This window comes from Ambystoma mexicanum, chromosome 6p, assembly GCF_040938575.1.
Source record: "Ambystoma mexicanum isolate Mex_15411 chromosome 6p, UKY_AmexF1_1, whole genome shotgun sequence".
NCBI classification, from domain to species: domain Eukaryota; kingdom Metazoa; phylum Chordata; class Amphibia; order Caudata; family Ambystomatidae; genus Ambystoma; species Ambystoma mexicanum.
Genome location: NC_090935.1, coordinates 1,507,263,143 through 1,507,280,409, shown reverse-complemented (window position 1 = coordinate 1,507,280,409; position 17,267 = coordinate 1,507,263,143). Strand labels below are relative to the sequence as shown.

At 42.0% G+C, this 17,267-nt stretch overlaps 1 protein-coding gene across 1 annotated transcript in view; it reads right to left on the bottom strand.

The window, feature by feature from the left end:
* The window catches only part of SH2D4A (SH2 domain containing 4A), a 575,867-nt gene that overhangs the window by 517,347 nt on the left and 41,253 nt on the right, over positions 1–17,267 (bottom strand). Inside the window, exon 2 of the mRNA XM_069626354.1 lies at positions 4,393–4,578. The gene's annotated coding sequence lies outside the window, so the exon portion shown is untranslated. The remainder of the gene's footprint in view (positions 1–4,392; positions 4,579–17,267) is intronic.

The window sequence follows — 17,267 nt, the reverse complement described above, 5'->3', positions numbered from 1 at the left end:
TCCATAGGGTTTACTGGTAACATCTTCAAAAGCCTCCATGAAGAATGCGTTTTGAATGGATATATCTGTGGAGCTATCACGGCTAGTTGTTGTTTATCATAAATAACACTGTATAACTAGCGTTTAGTGTTATAGATCTGTTACTCCTCCCCTTGTTGAATAAGTTCTGCACAATCTAGCAAATGCTTAGATTGCAGTGATAGGAATACAGAGTAAAAGCTCTTTCTAGTTCAGCCCTCTGACCACCCTCCATCATCAAATTATCGACAATGACAATATTCACCATGCTGGATGGTAGTAAGTGATCATTGAGACTGTCCGGCATACCTTTTACAAATGAGAGGTGTTTAAACTGGTATTGTAAAGTTGTAAAGAGAGATTGCCATCAGCTGTATATCTAGAAAATGTTTGTTGCCACACGTGACATTGCTGTGTATTTCCTAGGTTTTCTGACAAAATAACTCTTGCCACAGCTGGAAGTTCCAACAAGCACACACGCAAACGGATGTTGTAGTATGGTATCCATTACACCTGGTAATCAATAGCCGTAGGGATGTGTCAAGCCTTCTGGTACTAACAGTCTTTTATCAAACACTACGCAGAGAGTCTTCTATAGAATACTAGTGCTAATTTCCCATTGCGTTTTATCACGCATGATGCACAGCTGTGTTATGGTAATAGTCCTAGGGGTGTATTGTTAATGTTATGCATTATGCCTTTCACTTTCATTCCGACAGTCCATAGAGATGTGCGATACGTGTATGTTTTAGGCCCTGTAGATACAAACTCCACAATGTACTTGCCGGGGGCTAACTCAGAATTTAGATTCCCTAGGTAATCGCTGGTGGCCGGATTGACATCCCCAGGGGCGCTGATAAAGATCACAATATCGGTATCGATTTACAGAACTCTCTCTTGCAATTGCTTCATCACACCATACAGCTTCAAAAGTGTGTGAGCTGTTGTGAGAGTGGCTATGAATATATTGGTATTGTCAGAAGTTGTTTGGTATTCCTCGGTGTATCACCAGCACAAACAAGCTGTTTCATCATCTATTAACACGCAGCTGCTCACGTCATAAAATTATTGAATAAGTAAGCATGGAGCTCTTTGGGGTCTGTAATGATGACACTGTTTGATAAATTAACTCTTTGTGCAAATTTGCCCTGTAGCGAATTAAGAAATAGTTTTGCTAACAGCCGCCGAGCAGGGTTGTCCTCGATCTGTTTCATACGTAAACGTGTGCCCTGATGACTGTAATAATCATCCATGTAAGCCTGTTTAGTGACATCGTTCACACACCATGCCTGAAAACCAGAGGCCCCTTGTTTCTGCTGTAGGAACATTTGAATGTATTCAGAGAAGAGCGATTGTATTCAGTGAAGGTGATTGTTTTAAAATGTAATCTTTCATATATGTGCCCCAATCGATAGCCACATTTTAAAGCACCCTGCAACTCCATCGTACACCAAGTGCCTGTCAGCACCCGCTCTTCATCCTTGCGTTTACACACAGCCTATTTCTTCTTGACGCTTGTATGACAAAGCTGGAACATTATCTTGCCACCACATCTATAGGGCACCATAGGTAAGTAAAGTCGTCCGGGTGGGTAGACCTTGTACCTGATAAAACCAAAATACTGGTCTATATTTCCAAAATTGTCACAGATGATCTTGGGCTGTCCTAGAACATATGGGTTTTCATTGTTCATAGCCGGGTATAGACTGTTCCAATATAAATAGTGTATTTGCTCATCCTCTGAGATGCGATGGTGTAATTTTAAAGCATTCGTATGACCTCTGTATAAGGCATCTTTGGATTGTATGGAGGAAGGCAGTTGCTTCTCTTTAAAAAAAATATCCACTTTTGGGTTGCTTTCCCAAAGACTGACAACGCAAACTCCCTGACTTCATAGGAACGTCTGTTTCAACAGGGTGCATCTATACAACTGCTCATAAGTAGTACCTGTCAGAGTATTGAAAGCCTCTGTGGGTAACATTCAGGACACCCGTGATAAAAACAACAGTTGAATTCATAGGCTTTTTCCACAACTGAACCAAAGCATATCTGTCCGGCCAGTATTTTCTGTACAGTTCTCACCACTAGCTGTAAGGGCGTGTTGTATGGCAATGTTTTCAGTCTATGCTATATATAGGAGCCATTGAATAGCCGTAGTGGAACAATGTTTCTGGCGCCCGTGACATGAATCCTGGAGCCGCAGAGGGATTGTTTCAGGCTTTAGCTACACTTGTCTCTAGAGCTGCATACAGCAACTCACCATCATGACATTTTGAAAAGGATTGACATATGGCACATATAAGTCACTCTGTACAGGTCTCTCCTGCTGGGTCATTTGAATGATCCCGTCCCTGAACAAATTACATGCCTGTCTTAAAATGTTGACATCTTCTTCATAGTAAGACCTTAATTCCTGGCGAAAGTTAAATACCCTGTGCTCATTTGCCTTATAACAGGCCATGAATGAGTCTTTCATGCTAGACATCTGGAAAAACTATATGCTTTTTGGAGTTTTCTGATTTTCATTGGTAGGAAGGTCAAACAGTGGATGAAACGTATTCTCAACGTTACCACAAGCATTGACATGAGTTAGCATCCTGTGTGATCAGTTTCACTTTAATTCTCTCCTTCACCAATTGTTTGAGAACAAAGTAGCCATCGTACCATTTGGCATTATGAGCTAAAAACGTGCAGCCCGTGAATTTAGTTAATACAAGGTGCTAATTCACACACAAATCACTCTCAAACTCCCAACAACTATCACCTGTTAGAGGTCTTGCATAAAAGTAGATTGGCTGGTGAGTTATATCTTCCTGCCTAGCTTCCATGTCATACACAATATAATCCTCTCTTTTCTTCTGAGGTCTACCAGGTGTCATATAACACAGGTGCTCAGCCATGTTGACAACAGGCACTTTGTATAATGAGCAAATTAACCCATAGAATTTATGACTCTTGAGGGTACATTTCCAGCACATGGGACAGTACAAATGTGACTCACACACCACAGCTCCTGCAGCCGCTTCCTCAATGTGAATGTTTAGACAAAAACACAACCCCGCAAAGGTGTGACATTGCAGACAATTTTGAAAGTCTCTCCTTCAGTGCTTTGCACTCATCTCTTAAGCACAATCGACAGCTGTGTTCATTTTTGTTGTTGAAAATACAGCGACAATGCTTACAGTCGTTTTTGGCCCCTTGGAAGTTTTGTAGAGGTGTTATACCACAGATATCGTCATTGTGATGTAAAACGTACAACGTGTTTTTGCTGTTTTAGCTGTTTGCGGGGAGGATCGCCAAACACCTCTGTTGAAGTACAGTATTTTGATGGCTATAGCGAAATACCGCTTAAAGAGAGTAAACTGTCCAAAACGTACAGGTGTGTCTGTCGGAGTACCCTGCTCTCTATGGGCTTTCAAGGCTTTGTCACACGTATCTGCGTTTGTACATCTCTGCGGTTCAATTAAACCTATGAGACTAGATGTCAGAATCAGATGTAATGGCCAGTGGTTGAAGTTTAATAGCCATCTGCTTTTAGATTTTATAATACGAATGTGAATGAGTTTGTTCAAATGTATTGTATATGGTTGGAAAGACCAATGAGCTGCGTCTATGTGTGTAAGAATTATTTGCAAGAAAGGAGCTGCAACTGTCAGGTGAATAGCATACCACCAAATGTTATGAGCACATACGTACAAAACAAAAACAGTACACCTGTGTACAGGCGCTCGTATGTAAAAATGAATTAGAGATGCATCATTATAGATTCAGTGATTTTAATATATGCATAAACTGACGTTAAATGCACCTTTCCATTCAATCACTGATGTGGTTGTTTGTAAGTGACATCCTATGTAACACTTGTTAGTGACTCTGTGATAAAATGTATACACCAATCTTTTGGCGGTGTTATGGCATTTGCCAATCTTTTGCCAACTCACGTGTCACCCTCTCCTGGGCTTTTTCAAGGCTAGTGGCTTCACATTCAACAACATTGACCCTATTATGGTATTTGCAAGGAAATGAGCCCTATTGATCATATAACAAGATCATGATTATACATTTATTCAAATCTAGTGATTGAATTATATCAACCATTTCTGTGGAAACTGCTGGCATTTATCAGTGATGAGATTCCTCATTTGTGTGAGGTCACAACATAAAGATGGGCGGATTCCCATTTGTTTTGTGCAGCCCACGCAAATTAAGCACATTGTAATTTTAAAGAGAGTACAAGAGAGTTTGGATATAAAACACTCTTTGAACATGTCTATAAAACAGCTGACCTTAAAAGTTTAAAATAGCTATAGACTACAGTCTAATAACATAAGGCATGGCATGACATATGCTTTTTTTTAAGGAACATTCTCTTACCCGTGCTCTCCAGCAGCGATATAGTGCTTGTGTCTTACAGCTATGCCCAGAAAAGTGGGGAGCTACCAAGCTTTATCTGTACACGTGCATCGACGCTGCATCGTGCATGGTGGTCAAAGGCTCCAAAGGCTTGTGATCTCTTCACAGACCCAAGCCTCTGCTATATCTGTATGACATTACCAAAGCCTAAAGAGACAAAGGTTTGGATATTAACAATATGATCTCAACATGTCAATAAAACAGTTGTCTTTAAAAGTCTGAAATAGCTATTGACTAATAATACAAGGCATGACCTTTGGCTATATTATTATGACCGTGCAGCCCTGTGTATAAAACCCATTGTAACTTTAAAGAGAGTTCAAGAGAGTTTGGATTTAAAACCTGTTCTGAACTTGTCTATAAAAGAGCTGTCTTTAAAAGTTTAAAATAGCTGTAGACTATAGACTAATGACATAAGGCACTGCACCTGGCTATTTTAAGGAATATTCTCTTACTCGTGCTTACAATAGAGCTGTCCAGTATAGATGTAGTGCTTGTGTCTTACAGCTATGCCTAGTAAAGTGGGGTGCTACCAAGCTTTATCTGTAGACATGCGTCAAAACTGCGTTGTGCACAGTGGTCAAAGGCTCAGAAGGCTTGTTATCTCTTCACTTACCCAAGCCGCTTCTATCACCTTACGACAATAGCCATGCCTAAAGCAACAAAGAATGTTTTGATTTAAAAAAATACGATCTCAATATGTCTATAGAGCAACTGTCTTCAGAGGTTTCAAATAACTAGATTAATATCACACAACTGTGTCTCTGGCTATTTTAAGGGTGATTGTCTTACCTACTAGAGAATACAATTACAGAGAATGCTATAACAGAGAAACAAAAGCAGAGAAAAATCATCAAACACTTTTAAAAATAGATATGGGTGTGGGGTTTGTGATGCTAAAAATACATTGGAGGTACAGGTCCTCCATGTCCTTGTCCTGTACTCCCTTATCAGAAGTGTGAATGAGGGACAGATGTGTATATCTGGGGACCTCTCGTTAGCAAGATTGTTCAGAAGCTGAAGTTGAAACTCGAAGCTGCTTATCCTTGAAGCCCAGCTGGAAGAAGAAGGTTTGCTGCTGCTCTCCGTTGACGAAATCCAAAAGCTGTCATGTTTGTCAAGAACTGATCCAAGAGAGGACCTGTTTAGGAGACCTCTCCCTGTGCTATGGGGGAACATTGTGCAGAAGCTGATCTTCATCAAGTCACCCTGGAAGTCAGTCCCAAAAGGCTGCCAACTGGAGACTCGGTCCGCCAAGAAACATTGAAGTAAAGCACCGGTACATCGAGGCCGTTGATGTCCATCACCGTTGACCAGAAGTTGAGGTCGTCGACGATCGAGGAGAATTTGCTGGTGGGTTTCCTGCCACCCGAAGTCCACAAAGACGCTGATGAGTGAAGATCCAGCTGTGGTCAAGATCCGATCGTGGGCGCCAACGCTGACACCCAACGCCTGCTGCTGGCCTATGTTTGTCACTGAGCCCTCTTTGCAGCACCGAACTCTGTCATCAAGGAGCGCCGCACACCTCGTCTACGCAGGACATCCACGATCGATCGTCGCCGAGCACCGCGAAATTCGAAGCTGCTGTCCGACGATGGTGTTCACATTTTCTTTGCGGAATCTCGACAACCGTGGCTCCTGCTTTAAAGGGAGTCCACTCACAAGTAACCCGTCGACGAGCCATCAAAGAAACTCTGCTAAACTCAGGTACATTGGGGTAGTGGAACATTTTTGACAGGAAACAAGACTATTTAAACATAGATGGATTGGGCTTGTTAATACACTTTTGTACAGGTTTCCCAGGTGCACACACAGAACTGTGTCTTAATAGCTAAAGTACTATTCTGCCATTATTTAACCTAACTTGCCTTCCTATGCCCTATGATGCTGATCCACTTTACTGTTTGGTTTGTATTTATTTATTTATTACATTTGTTATACGCCCAGGACCCGGAGGTATCACGGCGTAGTTACAGACAGTGGCAAGATACAGTCTTGAGGTCAGGCACAGAGATACATGCGCTAGGACAAATATGCATTAATAACACATTTATGTACAAATATATACAAAACGCAGGGACTTAGGCCTAGGCTGGTCAGGTTGTATGTATATATTAGAACTGATTGAATAACCAGGTTTTGATGGTTTTTTTGAGTTGTGGGAAGGAAGTTTCTTTCTTGATGTTGGTGGGGAGGGCGTTCCAGTGCCTGGGTGCGAGTACTTTGAAGTTGCTCCCGCCTGCTTTTTCTCTTTTATATCGTGGGACTTCAAGATTTTCACTATTGTTCGATCTGAGGAGTCTGGTATGACTTTTCTTGGTAACTGCGTTGAGGAGGTATTTTGGCGCTTTGTTGGTGATACTGAGGGTTTTGAAGAGTATTCTGGCTTTGATGGAAAGCCAATGGTTTTCTCTTCTGATATTAGCAATGTGGTCGGATTTCTTTATGCCGAGTGCCGCTCGGAGGGCATTATTTTGCATCAATTGGAGTTTGGCTAGGTTTGTGTTAGATGTGCCTAGGAAGAAGACGTTACAATAATCGAGCTTCGAGAGTATAAGTGCTCTTGCTAATGTAACGCAGTTTTTGGCAGTAAAGAATTTGCTGCTGAGGGAGATGAGTTTGGATGTGTAGGAGGTGGAGGAAGCTAGGGTACTGATTTGTTTGGTCATGGTTAATGAGGCGTCTAAGTAAACGCCAAGTGTCTTCACTTGTTTGAGTACTGGGATTGTAGTGACATCAATGGTGAAGGTTGAGTAGGGAGTCTCTAGGGAGGCGATTTAAGATGATGATCCTAGTATTAGTAACTCTGTTTTGTCATCATTGAGGCAGAGGCTGTTGTTGGCCATCCAGTTTTGTATTAACGAGTAGATTTTGTTGACAGACACTGTTTCTTGCTCGTGGTTCCCTGTAAGGGGGATGAGGATTTGGGTGTCATCTGCAAAGTTGGTGTAGATGACACCCATAGCATCCAGAGCTGCGAAGAGAAGCTTGGTGTATGCGTTATAGAGAGTGGGTGATAGGCAGGAGCCTTGTGGAACACCCAAAGGGTCTAGTAATGGGTCGGCTGATTTTTTACCGATGGCCACTCTTGAGGTCCTATCTGCGAGGAAGGATTTGATCCTTTCGGTACTATGGTTCGGTCGGAACCCTGATTGTCGGTCCCCCAGAAGTTGGTTATGTTCTAAGTGGTTTTGGATCTGGATATATGCTATTTTGTCTATGATTTTAAGACGAAATGGGACAGTGCTTATGGGCCGGAAGTTAGTGGCGCTATATGGGTCCAATGTTGGATTTTTGAGGAGGGGGGGTTACCCATGCTTTTTTTAATACTGGCAGGGACTAGGTTAGAGCTAAAAGAGGCATTGACAAATTCGGTAATAATAGGTGCTAAGGTGGGAGCACATAGTTTAACTAGGTGGGATGGAAAATTGTCTTCTTTGCAGTTGGAAGCTTTACGTTTGGCAATAGTATCTAATACTTCTTTATTAGTAACTAAGGTGAAGTGAAAAGGGGCACATGAGGGGGTGGTTGGAGTGATGGTTGCTATATTGGGAGAGGTTTTTTGGGCAAGGAATATTTTTTTACTGTCAATTTTCTTTTGTAGGAGCGTTATTTTAGAGGCTAATGCATCTTGTATTGTAGTGCACCAAGCTTTACTGGTATTGTGTCGTGCTGAAATTTGGCCGGGGTTCTCAAGCTCTCTGAGGATGGTGAATAGTTCTTTACTATCAGAGTTGGCATTGGTAATGCGCTGGTTGAAGGCGTTGGCTTTATGGGTGATTATAGCTGACTTATACTTTTTGTTGGCTACTTCAAAGGCCACTGCTGATTCTGGGCTATTGGTTTTTTTGTGTCTATGTTCGAGCGATCTTTTCACACGCCTTAGAGAGACTAGTTCATCGTTGAAGCAGGAGCGTTTATCCGGTTTCCGCGTTTTCATGGTAATGGGTGCAAGTGAATCAATGGTTTGGGTGAGGCATTGTTGGTAACAATCCGCTATGTAGCTTTGGTACTTTGTGTTTGGTGTGACCATGTTTTAGTACAGAGCTCAGAATAGGGGATAGATTATCAGCTGAGAGCTTTTTAATATTTCTAGTTTCGAAGGTGTCCGATGGTTTAGGGCTAGTAGGGTCAGTACTACTAGACTCCAATGTGAAGCTGATAACAGAGTGGTCTGACCACGCTACAGGGAAGATGGAATCTATGGTGATTTGGGAATTAAGGGTGAGAATCCAGTCCAGCGTTCTGCCTTTAGAGTGAGCGGGTTCGTTAATCATCTGCGCAAAGTTCATGTCTGTCATGTCTGTGTGGAGGGCAGATGCTTCCGAGTCGGAGGGGTCTCCGAATCCTAGGTTAATGTCCCCTAGAATGACACATTTAGTTTTTGGCTTAATGATGGGCGTGAGCAATAGTGGGATGTCTAGGTTGGGGTGTATGTTTTGATTAGGAGATCTATATACCACTAGGAAGTTTGTGGTGGTTTTAGAGCTGGACGAGAATTTGACTAACAGGAATTCATAGCCCTGTATTTGTTCCAATGGGCATGCTCGATATTGTAGTGAGGTTCTGGCTATTATGGTAACTCCTCCTCCTTGGACGTTGTTTCTGTCTGTTCTAAGGATACTGTATCCTTGTGAGATGGCAATGCTTAGTAGTGGGCCTGCAGCCGGGTGTAACCAGGTTTTGGTGATCAATAGCATGTCAAGTTGTTGATCTATGATGAGGTCGTGGATTTCTATGGCGTGTGCTCTGAGTGATCGGGCATTGATAAGTGCGCCTTTGACCTTATGAGCGGGGACCTGTTGAGTTGTGATTTTTGGATTATGGGTCTGCGTAGAATTGTTTATCTTAGTAGTAGGCTTGTTTTGTTTATGGGGTGGATTTTGCTGTGGTGATCATTGGGCGAGGCAGTTCTTAAGGTTGTGGTGATTGTGGATCTATTAGGCTTAGGTCCTTGGTAGTTGGCACAGGTTCTAACTCTAAGTCTGTTAAGTCTCGTGATGCGTAGTGATGGTATGGTTTTGTTATTGGTCATAGAGCTGGGGGCGGGAGGTGCAGTGAGGTGGTGGGTGAAGCTCGGGCTGATGAACTTGGCTGGGGTGATGACATCGGGCCTATCATTATGGTTGTGGGCAGTGGTGGCAGGGAAAGGGGCTAGGGAAGGCAGAAACTGGGTGGGACATGGTACTGGGTGTGCCGCTGGCATCCTAATCTTGTTAGCCCATCATTGACTTTGATGAAGTGGCCTCCTGTGCAGGGCATGGAATGGGGCATTATAAAGAACGGGAACATTATGATAGATAGGATTGTTAACATTATAGTTATGGACAGGAGGTCGGATAGTAGTGGTGAGCGCTGGCAAGCAGGCTGGGCAGCTTGTGGTGGTTAGGTTGTTGGAGACAACAGCTAGATCATCTTTTCATTGAGTCATGAAAGGCAACAATCAAATCAACTTTTCCAGCACTCAATATTGAGTCATGAGAGGCAACAATTAAATCAACTTTTCCAGCACTCAATATTGAGTTATGAGAGGCAACAATGAAATCAAATTTTCCAGCACTCAATATTGAAACTTGAGGGGCAACAATTAAATCAACTTTTCCAGCACTCAATATTGAGTCATGAGCGGCAACAATTAAATCAACTTTTCCAGCACTCACTATTGAGTCATGAGAGGCAACAATTAAATTAACTTTCCCAGCACTCAGTATTGAGCATGAGCGGCAACAATTAAATCAACTTTTCCAGCACTCAATATTGAAACTTGAGGGGCAACAATTAAATATAAATTTCCAGCACTCACTATTGAGTCATGAAAGGCAACAATTAAATCAACTTTTCCAGCACTCAATATTGAAAGATGAGAGGCAATAGCTAGATCAATTTTCCCAGCAAGTAATATTGAGACAAGAATGGTAAAAGAGTATGACTATTTTCCCTGTTAACTAGTAGACTTGAGAATGGCCTTATGGTGTGACGATGTTCTTGGCTAGGCTAGTTCAGAGGCATATGGAATAACACGAGCAATCATTATTACAGATTAACTTTAACTTTTGGATGCGCGCAGCACGCAAAGTCTAGTTTGGATATGTGATATATACTACCTGATGGAGCAGGCTCTGCGCACTGGGTTTGAAGTGGCGCGTGCTAGTTGGGGGGGTAAGTCATGTAGGCTAGGTGGGCAAAATACTATGCACCGCCTATGGACATTGTCTGATCGTCGCGCTCAAAGAGATGTTGATTAGTAGGCTAAGTAAAAGGGTTTACTTGTGGCTAGGTTTCCCCAGGCTGAATTCCGATGGTAACTGCTCCAATAGGCGAAATGTGTTCCAGTGTATGCCATTAGAACTGTCAGCAGTTGGCGCATTTTAAAGCAGTCAAGAGTTAAGTGTGGTACCACATATACATTGTATATATTTGCCATATTATGCCATATTAGAATTGCCAGAGTGTGTTATTAATTGATGTATATATATTGAACCTTATTTTTATATAAAGGACTGTGTTAGCACATAACATAGTGTGTGGAAATTCCTTTGTGGGCGGCTTGGGGACTACACTTTACTTAAGAACCAGCCTACATCACCTCCTGAAAGCTTAAACCATGGTTGCTCATCCATTCTACCATATAGAGAATCTTGGCTGGGGTGCTCTGTGCTTCCACTCTGCCATATAGAGGGGAGGAGTACAGATAACCCCCCTCCAGTCTTTACAGGGTTAGGGGGTAAAACGGGTGGAGATGGGGTTAGGGTTGGTTTAAGCACATAGAGAAACAGGGTGTTCCGCCCCCAAAATAAATATTCAATATTGTTTCACTGTTATTGTTTTCACTGAAAAAGCATTCTCTTTTATGTAGTCTCTGTAATTACATAGAACCTCACTGGAGGGTTTGTGCCTGGGAATTCGCTGGTCAAGTTGTGCAGATCTGCTCCAGCAGAGGTTTGTGTCCTGCGTGCGGATAAGATGTTTATCTTCAAAGGGCCCAGCTCATTGTTATCACCATGGTACAGCTGAACTGCTCTCTCAGTGTGCCAACCCACGATTCCAAGTTAGGCTATGTTAATGCCCTGTTAAGGATTATCAGATTGTGCCCACATGGCTTACAATGGGTATCAATTGTGCTGTCTCATGCAACCCTTCTATGACCCTCTGACGTAGCTTGAGCTGTTTTTTTAAGTGGCCCCCACCCTGTAAAACCTGAAGAAAGCATATGTTCTGTTGTTTGCATTAACAGCTAAAATATACGTATTACCCGAGCCTACAACCAATGTCTTTATTCGCAAAATACAGGTAAACACACGCATTTATTAACTGCTGTCACCTAGAAAAACAGTAATACATGTTATGCATCACTATAAAGAGTCTTGATGTGTGTGAAATACTTAAATACAGCTGTACTCTGTTCTATGAAGTCTGCTCAAATATGCATAGCTTTAGGTTGATTACATCAAATCTTTTTGGTCTAATCCACGTTGGTCAAGTTTTTTTCTCTATGTTGAATTGGCTACAAATATATGCAGAGGGGATACCCCCCACAGCACCTCCCGACCACTCCCTATATATAAATTACCAATCCTCCCCCCACATATATTTGCAGCCAATTTTAGTAGAAAATCTGCAACCAATTTGGATTCGACAAATCGGACGTGCAGTAATCAACCAATCCCTATGTATAAAATCCTCAACATGGTGGCCGACGACTAAATAGCTAAATATTACAGTAAAATGTGTCAGATGACAGCAATATTATGTATTACATTTTGGTTTTTAAAATGTTATAGTTCAACATCAAACCGATAAGGGCGCTCTCAAAGTTGTATTTTTATATCAAATTCATTGGGGTTCAGATCAAAAGGTATACACAGATATTTGGCGGGGTCATCACATTTATTGAGGTTAAATCAAATTTATATCCAATTTATATCACCAATGTTGGGGAGGTCATCACATTTATTGGGGTTCTTATCAACTTTATATAAAAAATGTTGGGAGTCATCAAATTTATTAGGCTTCAATCAAATTTATATAATGAAATGTGGGGTCATCCCATTTATTGGGGTTCAATCAAATGTATAGGAGTTCGGGTAAATCTATATCACATTTTTATATCAAACTCATGAAAATTCTTATCAAATGTATATAAAATTGATGTAAAATGTATATAAAATGTTGGGGGGGGGGTCAAAAGATGTATTTGGGGTCCAGTCAAATTTATAGGGGTTTAGATATATCTCTATCAAATGTTATATACACTAAAGCAGGGTTCTTATCGAATTTCTTTAAAATTAAAAAATACTTTTTTGGGGGACATTACAATTATAGGAGTTCAATCAAATGTATAGGGGTTCAGGAGAGAGTCACCTGTCACTTGAAATGCTTGATGAAAGGTATCCCACTCTACTAAGGCTCCTAACGCAGCCTGACAATTTTCCTTCCTTCTTGGTATTTTAGGAATTTCTTCCTGAGATAGTGATAAGAAAACATTGAGGTTGGTTTTCCTGTGGTGATATAATTCCTACAAAATAAATATACATTACATTTTACTGTCAGAAACAATACAAGTGTGTGGGTGCAGGAGATTAGAAAAATGTATACTGGAAAATAAAGGATAATCTTCCATACTCAGGATTGTTGCAAATTCCACATTAACTTCTATAAAGTAAATTTTTATCTGTAGGGGTGTCTCCTTCCATATTTGCCTCTTATAAAAAAAATATTACATGGACAGCTATGTCGGACTGTATCGGTGAACCTGATGTGCTCCTACAGATCCATTAAAAAATATATATTTTTATTGTTTTCCTTTAAACAAACAAACAAACAAACAAACAAACAAACAAACAAACAAACAAACAAAAAAGAAACAGTAACAAGCCCCCTGTGCCTCTTCCCCCTTCCTCCACCCTCCAAGGAATCAAACATGGACTGTATTTTCGGTTTGCATCCCCAGATTATAGTCCAGCATTGTTACCACCGTTTGATCTTCTTAGCATGTACAACTCCTTGGCCCCTGAATATCATAGCTACTACAGAGCTGCCACGTATACTATGCAGATGCCTCTGGCTCTGCCAACTGGACCATACCATAGTCGTCTGATCCACTTCTCATATTGTACATAATTGCATTTCACAGTACATTCTTTAGCCATTAATTCTTCCATTGCTCTACACTATCTGTCTCACTGCGCCCCTACCTAGGTCTTCCTAGGCAACCCTGGCATAGCCTGCTCTTTCCCTCCATCCCTTTATCCTTCTTCCCATTGGCTTTGCTTCCTTCTCTCAGTGTCAAACATATTCTGGGTGAGCGTATTCCAGGCTAGCGCTTCTTCGCTCCTTTCCCTCTGTCCTCTGCCTATCGCCCTGTGCCACACCACTGTCTCAGCCAGACCCCATCTCCGTAAGTCCCCCCACTATGCCTCAGTGTTGGTGCCACTGGTCAGTTTGCAGGCCATCGCTAGCCACCATTTGGGTAATATGCAGATAAGGTCTTTGATCCTCGTCAAATGTGATGTCTGGCTATCTTGTCCTCTCCCTCTCTTCCCCCTTGGGACCATACCTAATAGACATTCCCCAGGCAGCCATCCCTTCATTTCCATCCCTCCATCTGCTGCTCTATCCTCAACCGCTGGCCAAAATATTTGTATAACAGGGCAGGTCGAGAACATGTGGAGCATTCCTGCTTCTTTCCTCGAGCATCTAGGTGAGCCCTGTTTTCCCGCTCCTGGGATCTGTGATATCCTGTACAGTGTCATATATGTGGGATGTGTCACATACAGTTGAATCAGCTTAAATCTAACATTTCTGGAAACCCTTTTCGTGTAACGGAGTACCTTACCCCATTCCACATCAGTAAATTCTTTACCTAGGTCCACCTCCCACCTCGTCCGTGTCCTCATCAACCCCTGCCCTCGTCTTCCCATCAGTAATTCATATAGTCGGGATACAACATGGCCCCCCTCTGTGATGTTCTACATGTTTGCTAGTGTGCTATCTATCTCTATTCCTGTCCAAATGTCAGGCCATTTCCTTGCAATTAATCTGACCATACTCATATGTGTTAAAACTGGCACTCTGGCATTCCATTCTCCTTACATAACATCTCAAACTCTTGTAACTGCCCTTCCTCCATTAAATCACCTACAGTGGCTACCCCTTTCTCTTCCCATTGTATTCTAACTGCTTCCCTCACTTCCCGATGCCTATTCACCAACCGTACCAGAAGGATATGTGGGGAGTAGGGGTCTTCCACCCCTATCAGTTTCCAGGCATGCAGCTGCTCACGCCATAATAATCGAATAAATAAGCATGAAGCTCATCAGTGTCTGTGATGATGACTGTGTTTGACAGATTAACTCTTTGTGCAAACTTGCCCCATTGCAAATTAAGAAATAGTTTTGCTAACAGTTGCCGAGCAGGGTTGTCCTCCATTCGCAAACATATGTCATGATGATTATTACATCGTCCACACTCGATGTCAGAAAGCCAGAGGCCCGTTGTTTCTGCTGTATTCACTGAATAGTGATTGTTTTAAAATATCATATCTAATATGTGCCCCAGCCAATAGCCATGTATTAAAGCAGCCTGTAACTCCAGATGTGCTGGCAGCTCCCCACATCGTAGTGAACTACCATTGAGGTTAAAGGGGCCAGGCAAAGATGGCAGAACTCAGCTCAAGTTGCAGAGTCCAACATCTATGTTTATCATGATGAAATGCCGAGTAGATGCGTCGTGGAGATATCAGAGCCCGACCTGCTGGCGGACTGGAAATCTCAGCGAGTCAGCACCTCACGGTACGCTGTCACTGAATACGCCCAAGCATTTTATAACTTTATGGTACAATAGCGGACCCTTGCTTGTGTGAAAAGCGAGTCCTGGTAAACTTTGTAGGATGATTTCCCACCTCCAACACCAGTAACTCTGCAACACAATGGCACGGATGTGAGCCACACTGGGTGCCCCACGATATGGCATTACATCCTTGATAGAATGGAGTGCATTATAGTGCTCCCCTATGCATGCCAAAGCTGTCACTGCACAGGCCAAAGCCTTCTATAACTACACAGCGCAGTAGAGGGCCCTTGTTGTATGAAAAAAGAGCCTCAGTAAGCTTTGTATGATTTCATTCTGACAACATCAGTAACTTGGCAATACAATTGCATGCACATGACCCACGCTGGGTGCCCTATGACATGGCATTGGAATCTAGGATAGATTGGAGCATAATGTAGTTCTCCCCCGGGCATGCCATAGCGTGACACAACAGAGTCTCCCTGATGCATGGAGCTATGATATGGCAAGCGCCCTTTGAGAATATATGGCTCCTTGTCACTGTTGGTTAAGTAGGCCTTTAGTAGGCTAACTCTGGGGGGTCCCTTAGAAGTATTGGATTAATGATATAAGATATTTGACCCTTGCAGGTGGTCAGAAAGCTGGCCGTCAACCACAGATGTGGGTTTGGGCAGTGACTGCCCACAGTACGTACGCCGGGTTGGCATTAAAAACACAATTAGAATTAATAAAATGTGTAAATGAGAGGTGGCAATTGACAGACATTGAAGTGGTTGTTTGTATATGGTTTACCTAGCTACAGGTTACGCACACAGCCCTGTTAGAAAAAAAAGAAAACAGTGGCCTGCAAGTAGCATATTCCTTATAAAGTAGTGATGGTTTTACTTGTATTGTTACTAGTGATACATGTAACACTAGATTAATTGAAGACGGTCCTAAGAAAGATGGCCCTAATTGGTGAAGGCCATTGAAACCAGTCAACTTTTTAGTCTGAAAAAGTGCTGTAATACAGTGAATATCAGACTGATTGATCTATCTCATAGGGTGGATGCCTGTAGATCATACTACGTCTTCGTAGTAACAGTGCTTTCAATTCTAATTGATACTTGAACACCTTTTAATGGAGTGTTATATGATTCATGAGGAATACATGCAGGTTGCCTGAGACATTGACACCTTTATAATGAGTTTGTATGTTGATGGTCTTTATTATTTTGTGTTAAGATTGGCAAAAATACCCACAAAATAATCAGCAAACTCTTTAGCTTGCCTTTCTGTACTGAGACACTGCTGATGTTATGTGGACCTCCGCCAGATCGCAAATAGGTGCACCTTTTCTTGTTCTGTCTCTTCATAGACAGGCGGCACACCACCGACTTTTAGGTTCAGGGGATGGTGTGATTAGGGACAGCTAGAGGTATGTGCCATCTATTTTTTGGTCTGGTTTCTATACCCGACTACAAATGTCTCAGTGCAGCTAGTAATAGATGAGTAATTGTGTCTTACAATGTTGACATCTTCTTCATAGTAAGCCGGGAAAACAAAACGTTTTTTGGAGTTTACTGAGTTTCATGAGTAGGAAGATCAAGGAGTGGATAACGTTTTATAGCTGTGTTATACCATACAACATGTTGTTTGCTGTTGTAGCAGTTAGCAGGAAGTATAGCCATAGACCTCTGTTGAAGTACAGCATTTTGATGGCTCTAGCGAAATACCGCTCACAGGCAGTAAACTGTCCAAAACGTACCGGTGAGTCCATCGAAATACCCAGCTCACTATGGGCTTTCAATGCTTTGTCACAAATATCTGCGCCTATACAGCTCTGCGGTTCGATTAAACCTATGAGACTAGACGTCAGCATCAGATATAATGGCTCATGGTTGAATTAGCCATCTGCTTTAGATTTTATAATAATGACTGGGAATGAGTTTGTTCAAATGTTTGTAAATACCTCTGGAGCAGGGTCTGACAACTACTGCAACAATTCTTAATGGTGGAAAACACACAATTTCGGTCTTCCTCTGCATGAGCCTCATCAGATTTTCCAG